Source organism: Benincasa hispida, chromosome 11, assembly GCF_009727055.1.
Source record: "Benincasa hispida cultivar B227 chromosome 11, ASM972705v1, whole genome shotgun sequence".
Taxonomy (NCBI): Eukaryota; Viridiplantae; Streptophyta; class Magnoliopsida; order Cucurbitales; family Cucurbitaceae; genus Benincasa; species Benincasa hispida.
This window is the reverse complement of record NC_052359.1, coordinates 18,519,090-18,534,773: the sequence shown is the minus strand read 5'-3', so window position 1 is coordinate 18,534,773 and position 15,684 is coordinate 18,519,090. Positions and strand designations below refer to the sequence as shown.

The 15,684-nt window shown below is 31.2% G+C and overlaps 2 long non-coding RNA genes across 5 annotated transcripts; one reads left to right on the top strand and one right to left on the bottom strand.

The window, feature by feature from the left end:
* The first annotated feature begins 1,654 nt into the window (after positions 1–1,654).
* On the top strand, positions 1,655–8,642 carry LOC120090502. 3 transcript variants are annotated; one of them, XR_005485562.1, is made up of 3 exons: positions 1,655–2,127; positions 2,414–2,462; positions 8,241–8,642. It is a non-coding gene; the product is annotated as an uncharacterized LOC120090502 (long non-coding RNA). The 3 variants fall into 3 exon arrangements; XR_005485561.1 differs by having other exon boundaries at positions 1,658–2,127; positions 2,418–2,462; XR_005485560.1 differs by lacking the exon at positions 2,414–2,462 and having other exon boundaries at positions 1,666–2,127.
* A 2,585-nt stretch (positions 8,643–11,227) lies between these two features.
* LOC120090309 lies at positions 11,228–15,386 on the bottom strand. 2 transcript variants are annotated; one of them, XR_005485508.1, is made up of 4 exons: positions 13,143–15,386; positions 11,769–11,898; positions 11,563–11,685; positions 11,228–11,368 (listed from the first exon to the last, which is right to left on the bottom strand). It is a non-coding gene; the product is annotated as an uncharacterized LOC120090309 (long non-coding RNA). The 2 variants fall into 2 exon arrangements; XR_005485507.1 differs by lacking the exon at positions 11,228–11,368 and having other exon boundaries at positions 11,442–11,685.
* Positions 15,387–15,684: the final 298 nt, after the last annotated feature.

The window sequence follows — 15,684 nt, the reverse complement described above, 5'->3', positions numbered from 1 at the left end:
TGATACGGAGTAATTGACGTCCTCGAAAAGGGGTTTATTTGAAAAGAAAATAAAGGGAGTCGCCAAAACATGTCGCCAAAAGTTCTTTTTATGCTGTAATTGGACACTGAAAAAAGTAAATAATGTTTTAAATAAAAATCAACTAAAATGGTCTACGGAAAACTAAAGTTGGGTTCATGAGTCATTTGTGTAAGAGAAAGGTGTTAGCACCCCACAATGCTCGTTTAGAAAATGGTTGCCAAATTTTAAATGTTGAATTGAAAATGTTCTTTAATGAAATTCATTCCGGGAATAATAAGATATTTTCAAAATAATATCTAATTTTACACCTGGTTTCTCTAATATTTTGAGTTGCGATCCCATAAAATAACTGAAAAAAATTTCATAAGTTAGACTATATTATAATTGAGTAAAAATTCCTCACCTCAAGAAATTGAGAAGAAATTACACTTTCTCAAATCCATCATAGGTAATTTTTTTAACAAATGATTTTTTTTTAAAAAAAACATTAATTAAATTCGTCTTTTCTTGCGATCAAATCTTGACTCCCAAAGATATGACACATCACCTCAAGAACTCTAGAAATTCGTATTTTCACTTTTTCTAGATTTCATCATATGAAATTTTTTTTTTAAGGAAAATGGTCGATAATATATTACCTTTATTAAAATAAATCCAAATACACAAAAGAAGATTTTGCAAAAACCTTCTTGTTAAAAAAAATGTTATGAGAAAAAAAATATAAAAATCATTATAAAAATGTTAAGTTAGAAATTAAAATTAATGAAAACATTATAAAAGCAAAAAATAATAAATAAAAATAATAAAAATAATAAATAAGAATAAGAATAACTTGAACATAATAATGGATTAAAATAACATAAACGAGCATATTAAAATTTTAATAAAAAATATTGGAGTTCAATCTCAAACTTCCAAAGAATCGACTCTTCATCTAAAATATTCTAGAAAATTAGACTCTCAATTTTCTAGAATTCACCGACAATTAATCTTATTTATTTATTTATATTTTTTTTTTTTTTGAAAGAATTGTGAATTAAAAAATTAACTCCAATGAAATTTGCAAAATGGCAAACATGAACTCAATTGATGACATAGTGAATACATCATATTTAAATCAAATAAGATGATAGATTAAAAGATGCTAAGTCAAAGACATAAATGTAGCGATCAATTAAAGTTGGATAAATTAGTATGAAAAGATGAAAGAGATAAAAACATAAAGTAAATAAAAAAAACATTAATAATTTAAACTAGTAAACAAAAAAGAGATAAAAGATTATAGTAGAGTAAAAAAATAAAATAAAATTATGTTGATGGGATGGAAGAGGGAGAAGAATCAAGAATAATAAATCTAACCATACCCATAGAAATATGGGTGAAAGATTACATATTAATAAATAAATGAATAACAAATAAATTAAGAATCAAAAACAAATATGTCCAATTAAGTTAGAGTTTTTCTTATCTGTTGGACTCTTGAGTTGGTAGATGGGTTTTTTTTTAGGGCCACTTCCAGGAATAGCAAATTTTTTTTTTACTAATATTTAGTCTCTATACAACCTTTTATGATTTTGCAAAAATAACAAAATCTTCAAACCCAACCCAAATTTATTGATAGATTATATGAGAAAAAGTCGAAAATGCCCCAAAACATTTGAATCGGTTTGTCCAATTTTCATATTTAAGTTAGGGTTTGATTTCAACTTCTCCGATTTTCCATCAACACGATTTCTTCCACTTCTTCTTCCAACACCAATTTCTTCCAACTTTGATTTCGCTACTGATTTGATTTCGACGTTAACACCAATTTCTTCGTCCAACTCTGATTTTGTCAACACCAATTTCTTCTTCCAACTCCAATTTCTTCAACACCGATTTCCTCTCTTCCTCCTCTAATTTCTTCCGCTTCCTTCTGTAATTTCTTCTTCCTCTGAATTCTTTCTCTTCCTCCTCCGGTTTCTTCCTCTTTCTCCTCCAATTTCTTCCATTTTCTCCTCTGATTTCTTCCTTTTACTCATCTGATATCTCCCACATTGATTCTATTTCAGATTATACTTCTTCAGTTAGGGCAGTTGTTTTTTCTTCAAGTGCAAGAAGAATGAGGTGAGATTTTTAGATTAGTATACTAGTTTTGTACACATCATTGGAATAGTTTGTTGCATGTGATTTTTTGCTTTTGGAAAAATATCTAGCAAATACCGTTTGAGATTTCAATTGCTTTATGATTACTTTCTATTATGCGTCATCTGACTACCATGTAATAGATTTCTTCATTTTACTTTCGGTTGCTTTTTATTTTATTGTTATAATTGTTCTGTACAAATAACTTAGATTGCCATCTGATTACCATGCGATTGATATCTAATTATCTTCTGGCTTTTTAAACAAGGTAGTACTCACATGCTAGCCTGCTGATTTCCTTATGATTATCTTACACGGTTAGTCACATAGTTCATGCTATCTATTATGTGTTATCTGATTACCATGTAATAGATTTTTTTCCTTTTATTTTCAGTTGCCTTTTATTTTATTGGAATAGTTGTTGTTTAGAAGTTATTGAGATTGTCATCCGATTACCATGTGATTTATATCTTAAAAAAAATGTCTCATTACAAATAAAAATGGCCAAAGATAAAAATTTTCATCACAACAAAAATAGAATGTTGGGAGTGGAGGCTAGGGAAAAACTAGCATCACCGCAACAAAAAGTGTCAAAGGCTAGGGATAAACAAGTACCCCATGATAAATAAAAATGAGTTGGAGGCCAGAAATAAACAAACGTCATCACAACAATAATCAAACGATGGGGGCCAAGGATAAAACAATGGGGGCCAAGGATAAACAAGCACCATCATAATTAAAATATATATATATATTGGGGACTAGGAATAAACAAGTACCATCATAACAATAATAAAATTCTAGGGGCTATGGATAAACAAACAGCACCACAGCGGAACATAAATGTCATTCCTTAATGCATTTATGAATGTATATGCTTCTTCGTTATTTTATTCGTTTTCCTGTTATACTTCTCTAGATTCCTTTAAAAAGAAGAAACAAGTTAAAGCATACAAAGTAGTTTGTTTTCTTTTGAATACAAAAATGGTAATCAAGTACCACAGTCTAGAATTATAACCCAACTCCAATTTTTGTGACTGATGTTAATAAAGAAATTGTTTCCAAATTAGCTTGAGAAGTCACATTATGAGAAATTTTAGAAATACCTCAAATAAAAAGGAAGGGAAATGAGAAAATGAGTAAATTTGGTATATTGGGTTCTTATTGGAGAATAAATATTTACATATAGATTGGTAAATTTGGATTCACTATCAAATTTTTTCTTCACTACAATTACATTGTATATTTGGAGAATATTTTAATATGTAGGATAGCTTCTACAAGTTGGCACCAGAAAGCTCATCTCAGTTAAAGAAGTGAGAGATATTATATTGTCATTGCTTATTTATGCTGAAAATTGTGTTTTTTCCACTATATGTGAAATTTAATTTCTCATAAGTTTACTACTACATATGCATAGAGTTTGAATGGTTTTAGTAATAAAGTATGTTTTCAAATTGTTTGAAAATATGTTTAGCTTTACATAAATTCAATTTTATGTACGTTAAAAGTTAACACATCTAAATACTATACGAAGAAATTAAGGATTAATAAATCAAAAACAAAAAGACAAATTCTATTCTCCAGAAAAGATACTTGTCTTTGACAATTAAAGTTGATCTTCAATTTTAATGACTATTTCGAGTAATTCTCTAAGGGTTAGAGTTAAATTATTTTACCTGCTTAAAGATCATACCTTTCATGCAAATAGTGATTGGACCTAATTGGATATGTGACATAGCCAAAGAACATGTTAGGCCTACACATTCTGATCCAAGCGGTATGGTAAATGTAAGAGTAAGTTTGACATCATAAAGATGTCATCAATATGATTGATTAATATTTTGTGTAAAAGTATCTTCATATAATCCCATTTAAGTCTCATTTTCTTTTAAATGTTCGAAAGAAATTGGAATTAAGTTTAAATCAATTAGGTATGTCTATCAAGACATTATGATTAGACCATTATAGTTTGTACAAGAGTCTATTATACTACACCTAATTGAAAAAGATGGGATTAGATTCCATTTCAAGCATTAGATACAATTTAGGTGAAATTGTCAAGTAATAGGAGAAATTTGATCTTGTTAGACTTGGTCAAATCAATGATGAGTACCTTGCTAGACATAGTCGCATTTAAAAGTTACACACTATTGTCAAGCTCTACTTAGGACATGCTATAGAGATTGTATTTTGAACATTCTTTCTTCAAAAACTTTTTGAGAAGCAATTTTGAATAACAAAAGTGTTGTAAAACTAGTTTACGACATTTCAAGATTTAGGTATTTTAATATACTTGGATTGGAACAAACCCAATAAGTACATAAAGGTCGTCCTTCAGGAGTTACAAAATGGTCTTTTGTTCGATTTCAAATAAATAATGTATTTGTGTGAAAACATTGTTTTATTAGGAATGACTAATAAAAAGCTACAAACCTGTAAAAAAGTTAAATAATGTTGATGAACTAATTCCAAGTTAAACCACTTAATCGTTGACAGTTGTTGTTAACCACTGAATTGCAATTGAAATTCAAATAATTTCTAATAGTCAACTAGATAAGTCTTCATCATAGTGGGAGAGTTATAAGATAACTCAACTTTTAACAAAGACTTACTTGAAGTTAATGGAGACATGTTTGATGACAACCAGAAAACTTATTAAATTTCAAACATAGTGGGAGAGTTATGAGATGACTCAACCATTAAAATGACTTAATGGAAGTCAAGTTGTCATATTAGATAACAAGAATTGAAGCATGTTGACGAGAAATGGTATACCAAAGTCATAAACATGAGATAAAGTCTATGTACTTCATCTCAATTTGAATCCGTGGATATCCTTGATAGGGTACAACTCATATGATATGGATTTATCTACAAAAGAGACTTTAAAATGCAGAATATGAAGAAATAGATCTTCAGGGTAAGACTTTTGGCAAAAAGTGAAAACCAATGCTGCAACTGGTGAGAAAAATTAGATTTTGAGTCAATTTTCCACTTGTTGCTATAATGGAGTCTTTATGTATTATTTGATTCATTGTTGCATATGAGATATGTAAAGATGATTGAATTCTTTTTCGAAAATAATTTTAATGCATCTACACAAATTTGAAAATTTTCAAAAACTCAATAGCAAAAAGTATGCATAATTATATATATTCATTTGAGAAATGACTTACACAATTAGAATCTACGAATATATGGGTTTGATATAGTATCTACAAATCTCGAACCCTAGTTTCCCTACTTAAGTAAGTAATAAGTATGTTAATTAAGATCAAGGTTATGTTAAGGTAAAGTTGTAGGAAAATTTTAAAAGGATAAGAAGAGTGAGGGAAAAAAATTCTAAGTGTTGGAAGACTTGTACTCGGGTAGCTTAGTGGTAGGCAAAATAAGTAAAATAATGGCTAAGTGTTGAATAAATGTGTGGAGGCCATGGGCGTTGGTCTTATCTTTAGAGGTTAGGAAAACTTATTTCGTGGCTAAGTGTGGTCGCATGATGATGCTAGGCGTTGGAGTCGTGCAAGCCAAGGTGATTGAGTTGGACGCATGAGGACACCATCCGTTGATAAAGATTGTGCGACAACCAAAGGTTATGTAAAGGTTAGTGAAGCTTCCGGCCAAGGGTGTGCTATGCGATGACAAGAATGGGCGATGCTAGGCAACGCGTGGCTTGAGGCGTTGGCATGGCCGCTATCTAGTTGATGGGCAATTTCCAAGAGCTTGTCATGCGATGGTGAAGGACATGCATTGATCAAAGATCGTGAGAGGCTACATGGGCAAGGGTGCACGCATAAGAGTATGAAAGCCTTAGTTATTGGGGTTGCGCATATGCATTGATGTGTATGGGAGCAAGACACACAAGGTAAGATGTTGTCAAGGGGAAGTTGTGCTGTGGATGGGCGTACTATAAAGCATATACAGCTAAAGGTTGGTCGGTGTGGAAGCATTGTGTTTGAACTAGGTATTGGCCACAAACCTATGCGAGGTGAAGATGTAAGCATCAGAGCGTGAGCTGAGTAGTGGGGTATGCGTGCGACAAGGCAAGGCGTGTATACGATGGCGCTTGTTAAGAAGCCATGTGCTAAGGCTAAAGCTATGTGTTGATCAAAAGGATATACGGCCAAAGGACCAAGCGACAATAAGAGTGTGCTGCCTTGGGTGATGGGCATGTTAAAGCGTTGACTAAGTGAGCACTGTGAACAAGGGGAAGCCAAGGTGTTGGTCTTGAATCAAAGTGATGGATAAAGCATGCGTTGGTCTAGAAATGTGTGACCATAGGAGATATGCGTTGGCTCAAAGGTAAGCTATGCGTTGAAGGATGCTGATGAAAAAAGCTATGCGTTGAGGATTTAAGGAAAGCTTCCAACTTAATCACCCATTAAGGTGGCCATCTGTTGAGATTAGGTGAATTAAATTCCATTTAATGATGGAGGTGGCAGCTTAAGACTTAAGTTGAGCATGTAGATTTTAGTATAAATAGGAAGGGTTGAATTCATAAGGATGGTTTGGGCATTCTACTCGTGCAATTGAAGTGATTTTAAAGCCATCTTAAAGCTGAGTAAGTCTAGTTGATGAGGTAGGGCTGCCGGAAGGAAATCTCAAGGAATTGATCTAGAGATTGAAGAAATTACAGAAAGATCAAGATCTCAGGTAAGTCTGAGCCAGTGTTAAAGATTTAAAGTAATTTCTAAGGTAAGTTTGCTAAGACAATTTTGAATATGTTTTTAGAAAAAAATTTCTTGAGAAAATTCTGGAAATTAAGTTATTTGAATTAAAAGTTGAATCTGGAAATGTTGAACAAGCAGACAGCTGTTTGGGATGAATAAGCAGGTAGTTAGATGGTCAGCATGTGTGCACGAGCTAAGATGAACATCAGCCTATGTGAGGTTGAGCGTGGGGCTAAGTAGGCAATCATAAGAGGCTTGAATACCTAAGGACAAGGTTGGGTGTTGGTGTGTAGCTTGTTGAATGCCTAGAACATGCGATGGACATTTGATGGTGGGTGATGGTGAAGTGTGTTTCCACCTAGCCAAACATAACTTCTAAAAATTTTCTAAGTGTTCAAACGCCTAGAAGGGTTGGCATTGGAAGGGTTGACACCAATGGGAAAAGCTTATCAACCCTAGGAGGATGACCAAGGCTGTGAGTGACTATAAACATTTTATAAATGTTTTGAATATTTTAGTTAAAAGTTTATTCTCATGCTAGCTTATTCTAAAAGAAAGTTTCAAAGCAAACCAAGTCTAGGAAAGATGCTAATGCATGCTAGTTGTAAAAGAGAGAGTTTCTAAAATATGTTTAAAATAATGATGTACTTAGTTATATGAAGCATGCATTAGTTGTTATGTTCTATGATACCATGACTACAATAAACTTGTTAATGGAAATATTTACTTAAAAGTTATAATGAGCTCGATCATACTAGTTTATAAAGATATAAAGTATGATTTCAGTTAATGAGCTTTTAATGTTTATGAGCATGTGTTAGAAACAAAGTTCTCATGAATGCTATGATGTACGAACAGCTCAAGACTGAAGTACTAGGAGAAAGTATCTGAGCTTAGTTTTAGTTATGATCCTTGACGACAGGATCCAGGTTATCTATACGTGCATGTATGACAACTATAAAGGTTTAGTTGAGGGGCTAAGCAAAAGGGGTTCTCCCTCATTTAAAGATCAGCATAGAGGGTTGAGCAAAAGGGTCTCTCCCTCACATGAAGATTGATTGTAAGATGATGGAAAAAGGGTCAACACCTTAGCCTAGGTTATGGTTGGGAGTTGAGCAAAATGGCCTCTCTCTCAACTAAGAATTTGTTTAAATATGTTTTCAGATATGTTTAAATGGTTTTATTTAAAGCCTAGGTTTTCATATGGGAATTGAACAAAGGGATTCTCTCTCAACTGAGGTTTAGATCAGTTATGTTTAAAAAAATATGTTTTTAAAATATACATACATGTTTGCTTGGCCAGTATTCAGTTTTCAATTTTCAGTTACCAGTTTTCAGTTTAAGCATGAGATTTATGCTAAATTTAAATTTAGTCACTCACCAAGCTAGTAGTTCACACCGTTTTTAAATGTTTTCCTTCCCCAGGTAGCGGCCATCTCCCCAGAAGATAACTACACTGTTGCTCTGCCACTCAAAGACTCCGGCTAAAAGTAAACTTTAGGTGTTGGTTCTGTTAATGTCTGTACACATGTTTTGGTCATATAAGAACTAGTTTAGTATGTTGAGGCCCATTGAGACTTGGGTTTATATGTGAGTTGCACATATGTTGTAATTGTAAAACCCTTTTGATGTTAAAAGTGCTAAAGCAGGTCAGTTAGGCCGTAAGTGCTTCAAAAGGGTTGGTAATTGTTGTCGTCACGCTCTCTTCCAAGTTAAGAGTGTAATCTAGGAGAGGGTGTGACAGTATCATACCCACGACTTTGAATAAATAATAATGTTCTTGTACATACAAGATAATTATTAAATATTAAGTGGAAATTTTTATCATTGATGTCTAATTACTCATTATGAATGAAGTAAAATTTCGATATAAAAGTTTGACTATCTAACCAATTTCAAATGGATGATTTGAAATGGTATTGTATATTAAATGTCCATATAGAGATTTTTAGGACATAATATTAAATTTGTCTCAAGTATCTTATATATACAAAAATTATTTGTTAAATGTTTGATGCAATGAATTCAAATAGAATCATAGTGTATCGTTCTAAAGTGAAGTTGATAAAGTCTAAGGAAAGTTTCTTAAGACACCTCAAGTGTTGAGAATATATGATTAATTATTTTCTTTAAGTAGGAGACAATTAATAAATGAGACTAAATTAGCATTAAATATACAATTGGTTAGTTATGTTGGTTAAATCCATGGTACGACCATTGAATATGAAAATTAAAACCTTCTCAAGATATCTATGTATGATGCGAAATTTATGTGTATGGAGTCAAAGACTCGATCTTTTACAAAATTCACTAAATCTTATAGAGATTTAGAGAAATCTATGTAAAGATTAGATTATCCTAAAATGGTGTAAAATAACATATAAGATAAATGTTTTTCCTATGAAGTAATATGAATAATTAGTATAGCTATAAAATATTCTTATAGATTTGTAAATTGTTTCAAATGTAAATCAGTCTATCACATTTTACTAAAATTTAGGACAATAGTAAACACTGATTTATAGGGTAAAGGAAGATTGAGAGAAAATGTCATGGTTGTGACCAAGAAGTTTTTTGTAACATCTTCATATTCTTCATTGCTAATAAGATCAACCTGAAAAATAAAACATAATAAACAAACATAATCAACTATGTGATCAATAATTATCATGGATAACTGACGGTAATTTTTACCTTGAAGCTTCTTGATGGGTTATGTTGATCGTGCAACTCACACTCGACCCAACTAGTCAAAACAATCTTCATTGAAAATTCTTATTTACTTCTTTCAGAAAACCAATGTGAAAAACAGTTGTCTAATGAAATCAAGTAATGATGCAATAGAGAACTCTCTAAACTCTTTCAAAACATTATTCAAACACTCTGAAATATGTGTAGTCGTCATTTTATACCATATTCTCCTAAAATATGCATGTGCCCACTTTTCAAAACCAACTTTACTGAGATATTCCTGAATAGTAGGATATATCGATTCCATCCATTTCATATACAACTCAAAGTTATCAATTGTATAAGCTTTTGCACAACTATAAAATATCTTATCAATTAACAAATTTTTATAAGTCAACTTTATATTTTGCAAAAGGTATCATATACAAACAGAGTACTCAGCAATTGGAAAAATGCTCATAACACTTTTCGGAATGATAAAATGTTGATAAGAAATAATGATTAATCCCTCTCGTTCACCAAAATGGATCTTTATATACTATAAAAACATCATTTTCATGATGCATCCTTTTTTTTTAGTCAATAATACTAAAAGTAAGGGAAAAATTTTGATTGTTACCGTCAATCATTGAAGCCGTCAAAAGAGTCCCAAAATATTTACATTTAAAAATGCGTCATCAACAAATATATTGAGTCTACAATGCTTCCAACTCTAATTGACCAACCAATTGCCATATAACAATACTTAAAGTGTCTATCTATATCAGCTTTATAGGTCGTGAATGGAACTAAAATAAGATAAATATGAAAATAAACAAGTAAGCAAGCTTAAAAAAGTATAAATTGATTGATGTCTATTAGTGATAGCTTCTATCACTGATAATTATTAGCTACACTAGGAATAACATTAGAAGAGGCTTTGACTAGTGATATGAGTAACCAAAGGATATCTTGTATTTTGTTCCTTAACCAAAGCAAAAAACTAAGCTACAGCCTTATCTCATTACAAGAATTCTGGACTTTAATGTCGGTTTAAAATCTATATTAAAGGGCGTTAATGTTGGTTGACAACCGACATTAAAGATAGTGTTATTAAAGCCCTTTAATGTCAATTGTCTTTAATGTCGGTTTTAAACCGACATTGGAGAGGGTGTACAATGTCAGTTTAAAACCGACATTAAAGACAACCGATATTAAAGGGCTTTAATAACACTATCTTTAATGTCGGTTGTCAACCGACATTAAAACTAACATTAAAGCCCTTTAATGTCGGTTCATTAACGCCTAGAATTATTGTCCATTTTTTTCAATTATTGTCCGTTTTTTTCAATTATTGCCTGTGTATTCAATATAATTATTGTCCGCGTATTCAATGTAATTATTGTCCGTGTATTCAATATAATTATTGTCTAATCTATTTTTAATGTTGGTCACAAAGTTAAAAACGACATATTCTTAAAAACCAAGGTAATCAACCTGTACATGCACAAAATAAATTCTTAATTGCTTGCTTTCACAAATCCATAATAATAAGTTACAAAAGAGAAATTGGAGATGATAATTTAACTTTAAAACCAAGGTAATCAATAAATTACCAAAACTCATAAGCGTTACATAGCAAAATTAAAATTTTAATCCAAACAAGAGCGAGAACTTACTTTTTAACTATAAAATACAAACTAAAACTTGTAAATATCCCCTCCCCCCTCTCCCCCTCAAAAAAAACAAACAAACAAACAAACAAAAGTGCACACACACTTGTAGTCATTATATAATGTTTTCCAAATAGTCTTCAATTGTTCTTTCGTTATGTTCTCTCCACCATCCACTACAGATTTGATCCAAATCGAAAGCATGACTTCCTACAAGCAGAGAAAAATGGACAAACAACATATAATAAGAACTTATAAAAACATATTAAAGAATGTTGCACATCAGGAAAATATGTCATCTATTCTTCAATGTTGCACATATTTACAAACTTAATATAAAATTCTAAGAAAGAAAAAATTTTAAACATGGAATACAACAATTGAGCTTTCTTATCTCAGAACACCTTCTACACATTCATCAATGAAAGTGAAAGATCTTGTTTGAAGACCATCTCCCTACATCTCAAACTTGTCTACAAAAGTGAGGGCCTTTCTACAAAATGCAGGAGGAGCCTTTTTCCTTCCACCTATATAAATGAACCAATAGCATTAGATCTTACATTATGAATTGTCCAAAGATAATATAACCATTTCTTGCATTTGGATCTACCTTTCCATGTTCCAAATGGACCACAAATGTTGTGGAACCTCCCAATTCAGCATTCAATACCAAAATCCTTAGTATAATGTTTGCACAACTCCTCTATAGCAAGCTTCTCCAAACCATAAGTATCTAGGTGCTATGAAACAAATGTTAACACGGTTTTAGTAAGCACATGTCTAACAGTTGTTTCATTTCCAAATCATTAACACATAAGTAAATATGGACATTAGTTTCCAATTGCTTAAATTTAGGGTAGATGCAAGCACTAGAAGCATAGAAAAACCTACAATCACATGATAGAAAAACTTGCACTCACACTAGTAGCACAATTATAAATGTCGCATTGTATAAACATAGGGTAGGAACTCATACATTATCTTTTATCCAACTTTTCAAGTTAAATAATGCTCTTTGACCTATTTATATTACCAAAGTGACTGAGGCTTAAAAACATATCATGTTTAATTCTTAAGTTGATAAAAAAAAAAAACTTTCATAATCGCATCCTCTTTACATTACCAATGTGCATAAATGGTACATTCAAGGCAAAATTTTTGTAGTTCGAAGAAACAAGTTACGATACCAAATCTTTACTTCTTTGTTGCATTTGCAAAACAAGAAAACTCAATAGTTGAATAAATGAGAGAATCTTCTTTTTCAAGATCATGAAGAGAAGCTTGGTTACCTAGATATGAGCTACGAAGACGATGAAAAATTTTCGACAGCATAATAATACTACCACAACAAAACCAAAAATTTACCTTGAATCTGTTAAAAAAAACACACTCCTAATAATATTTCACAACCATTTGTTCTCAAATCTAATTTCAAGATATATTTCGAGACTCGTGTCCTTAGAGTTAAACTCTTTCTATAAATACTTCATAAAAGTACCTAACATGTGGAAACATATCACAAATCTAACATGTAGTTCGAGATATATTTCAAGACTCGTGTCCTTAGAGTTATACTCTTTCTATAAATACTTCAAGAAAAGCTAACAATGAATAAAATACCTAACAGATGGAAACATATCACAAATCTAACATGTAGTTCGAGATATATTTCAAGACTCGTGTCCTTAGAGTTATACTCTTTCTATAAATACTTCAAGAAAAGTTAACAATGAATAAAATACCTAACAGATGGAAACATATCACAAATCTAACATGTAATTCGAGATATATTTCAAGACTCGTATCCTTAGAGTTAGACTCTTTCTATAAATACTTCAAGAAAAGCTAACAATGAATAAAATATCTAATAGATGGAAACATATCACAAATCTAACATGTAGTTCTATGAAGCAATAACAAAATCTAAACATCCAACAATCAATCAATAGATCAGGATTTACACATAATTAAGTTAAGAAAATACCTCTCTCTTCTTGCATTTCTCATAAACATCAAAATGATGTTCTTGACATTTGCTCTTCTCCGAGCGATGTTCTTCAAGACCTATAGTATTTGGAAAAGAGATTTTCTCTAATATGAAATTAAATTTTGTTGCTTCTTCAAGTTCATAAATTGTTCTAAAACAATAATAGAAACAATTGCATAACACTTTTATTTCTCGAAAATTACGAAATGACTCCACAAATCCCTACACTATCCTACATGAAGAATGTCTGAAGAAACCTACAAGGAGTGTTTTGAAGTATTAAACTAAAACAAAAATCTTGAAGTAAACAAACCCAAATACCCGTTTTGCCTCTTTCTTCATCCACTTGTTCTAAGTGTCCACTATAGAAACATACCAATTTTGCCTCTTTCTTGATGTCTTTTCTCTACAATCAAACAATATAGAAACTAAAAAAAAAATCCACAGGCAAGTTTTAGGGATAGAAAACAAGAACAAAAAGATACTCCAATTGAACTCCACCAACTAAGGGAGTTGCACAACTGCACTTGGTACTGTTGGCCTACCTACAATCATTTGACTACTTGAGCCAAGCAAGAGAACACTATTCAATATCAACTGGAAAAGATAAATCCATAAAAGAATACTCATTAAAGCTTGCTCAAGATGAAAGACATAGAAGAATTATAGTCAATAATAGTATTGAAACTCACACAGATAATAAAAAAAAAGTAGGCAAGGTATTAACAGCAAACATGAAAAAATCAGCAGAACAATATTCAATTGTGACAAGACTAAAAGGCAATAGAAACTAACAATAAGTACTTAAATAAAAGCTACCAAATGATGATATGTTTCACGTTTTCTTTAGTTAGTCTGAAGCAATTGTTCTTATTAAATAAAATACATCACTATACATTTTAGCCTCATCTATGACAAGCTGAAAAATGCAACTTCTCATATATGTAAAACAATTGCTTTTTAGGAGCTCTACTATATTTTGTCACACTATCATAAAAAACAAAGGAGCTCTTATATATTTATTCATCTAAAAACTTGAGCCCATCAAATTAATGTTTAAGTCCAATTAGGAATGGGAGTTTGAAGATTGCGTGTAATAATAGAAATTTTAAAAGGGAAAGTGGAAATACGTTTTTCGGAGCAAGGGAAGAGAAGGCCTGGTTTTTCGTTGATGGTGTGAGCATCGAAGGCCTGGTTTTTCTTTCCGAGGGATTCATTTTCAATCAAATTTAAAAACTGAGAAGTAAAGTAATGAAAATTACGGGGATGTTTGGCCAAGAACGAACCTGGCGGTGCGTGCGACACGGAACGAGCAACAGATATAGGGATAAGGGGAGAGTGAAGAGGGAAATGAAAAAAAAATGGAGGAAAAATAGAAAGTGAGAGGATAAATTAAGTGGGTCTTTAATGTCGGTTTAAAACTGACATTAAATGTACCCCTACAATGTCGATTTAAAACCTACATTAAAGATCCGCTTTTAAAAACAAAACAAAACCAACATTATACATCCGATTTCACTTTTTCCAAACGACATTAAAGTCCAAAATTCTTGTAGTCTTCATAAATTTCAACTACATTTTGAACTTCATTCATACAAAAATCTAATAAAGTTGATAGTTCTAAAGAAAAAATTGATACACTCAAACAAATCTTCTTTACTATTAAACCACAAAATCTTCAAACACCATGTTGTCTTGTAATCCACATAACAATATTTTTCATTCCATATTTAAGTAGGAAAAAAAACTATAGAAATAACCATATTCTTAAATTCCTACAAAACTAAAACATAAACCCATGAATGACAATATCAATGAAATTGATATAACGATATAAATTACAGGTTCTAATATCTTACTATCATAGACTCATATCAAAGAGGAATATCATAATCTATCACTATCACTGATACCAATCTATAACTAGGCATGTCTATTAAGGGATATCAATAAGAAACAATAACCACAAAAAAAATAATCTTGTTCAGCAATAAAATAGATATCAGTGGTTATCATTCATATATCTCTACCACCAGTGATAGCCATATAGGGGTGGTCATCCAAACCGCAAAAACTGAACCGTTTCTAAAACCGAACCGAAAACTCAGTGAAATCGAAAAATGCGGTTCAATCCGGAAGAAATTTTGAAACCAAATTAATTCGATTCGATTCGGTTTCACTTTCGAAAATCGAATTTGAAACCGAACCGAATCATTTTAACTAATATATATATTTATTTATTTATATATTTAAAAAAAAAAGTAAAACTGAATTTAAAATCGAACCGCTTTTAATTTAAAGAATAAAATCGAATTTAAATATATAAATAAATATAACATGGATTTTTTAAAAATGCAAAAACCGAATTTGAGACCAAACCGAACCGCAAATATACAGTTTGGTTCGATTCGATTCAGTTTCACATTTTAAAAAATTCGATTTGATTTGGTTTAACCACCAAACCGAACCGAACCGTTTACACCCTATAGTCATGTCACTAATAATCAATATCAATGTTATGCTTCTATTAATGATAGCA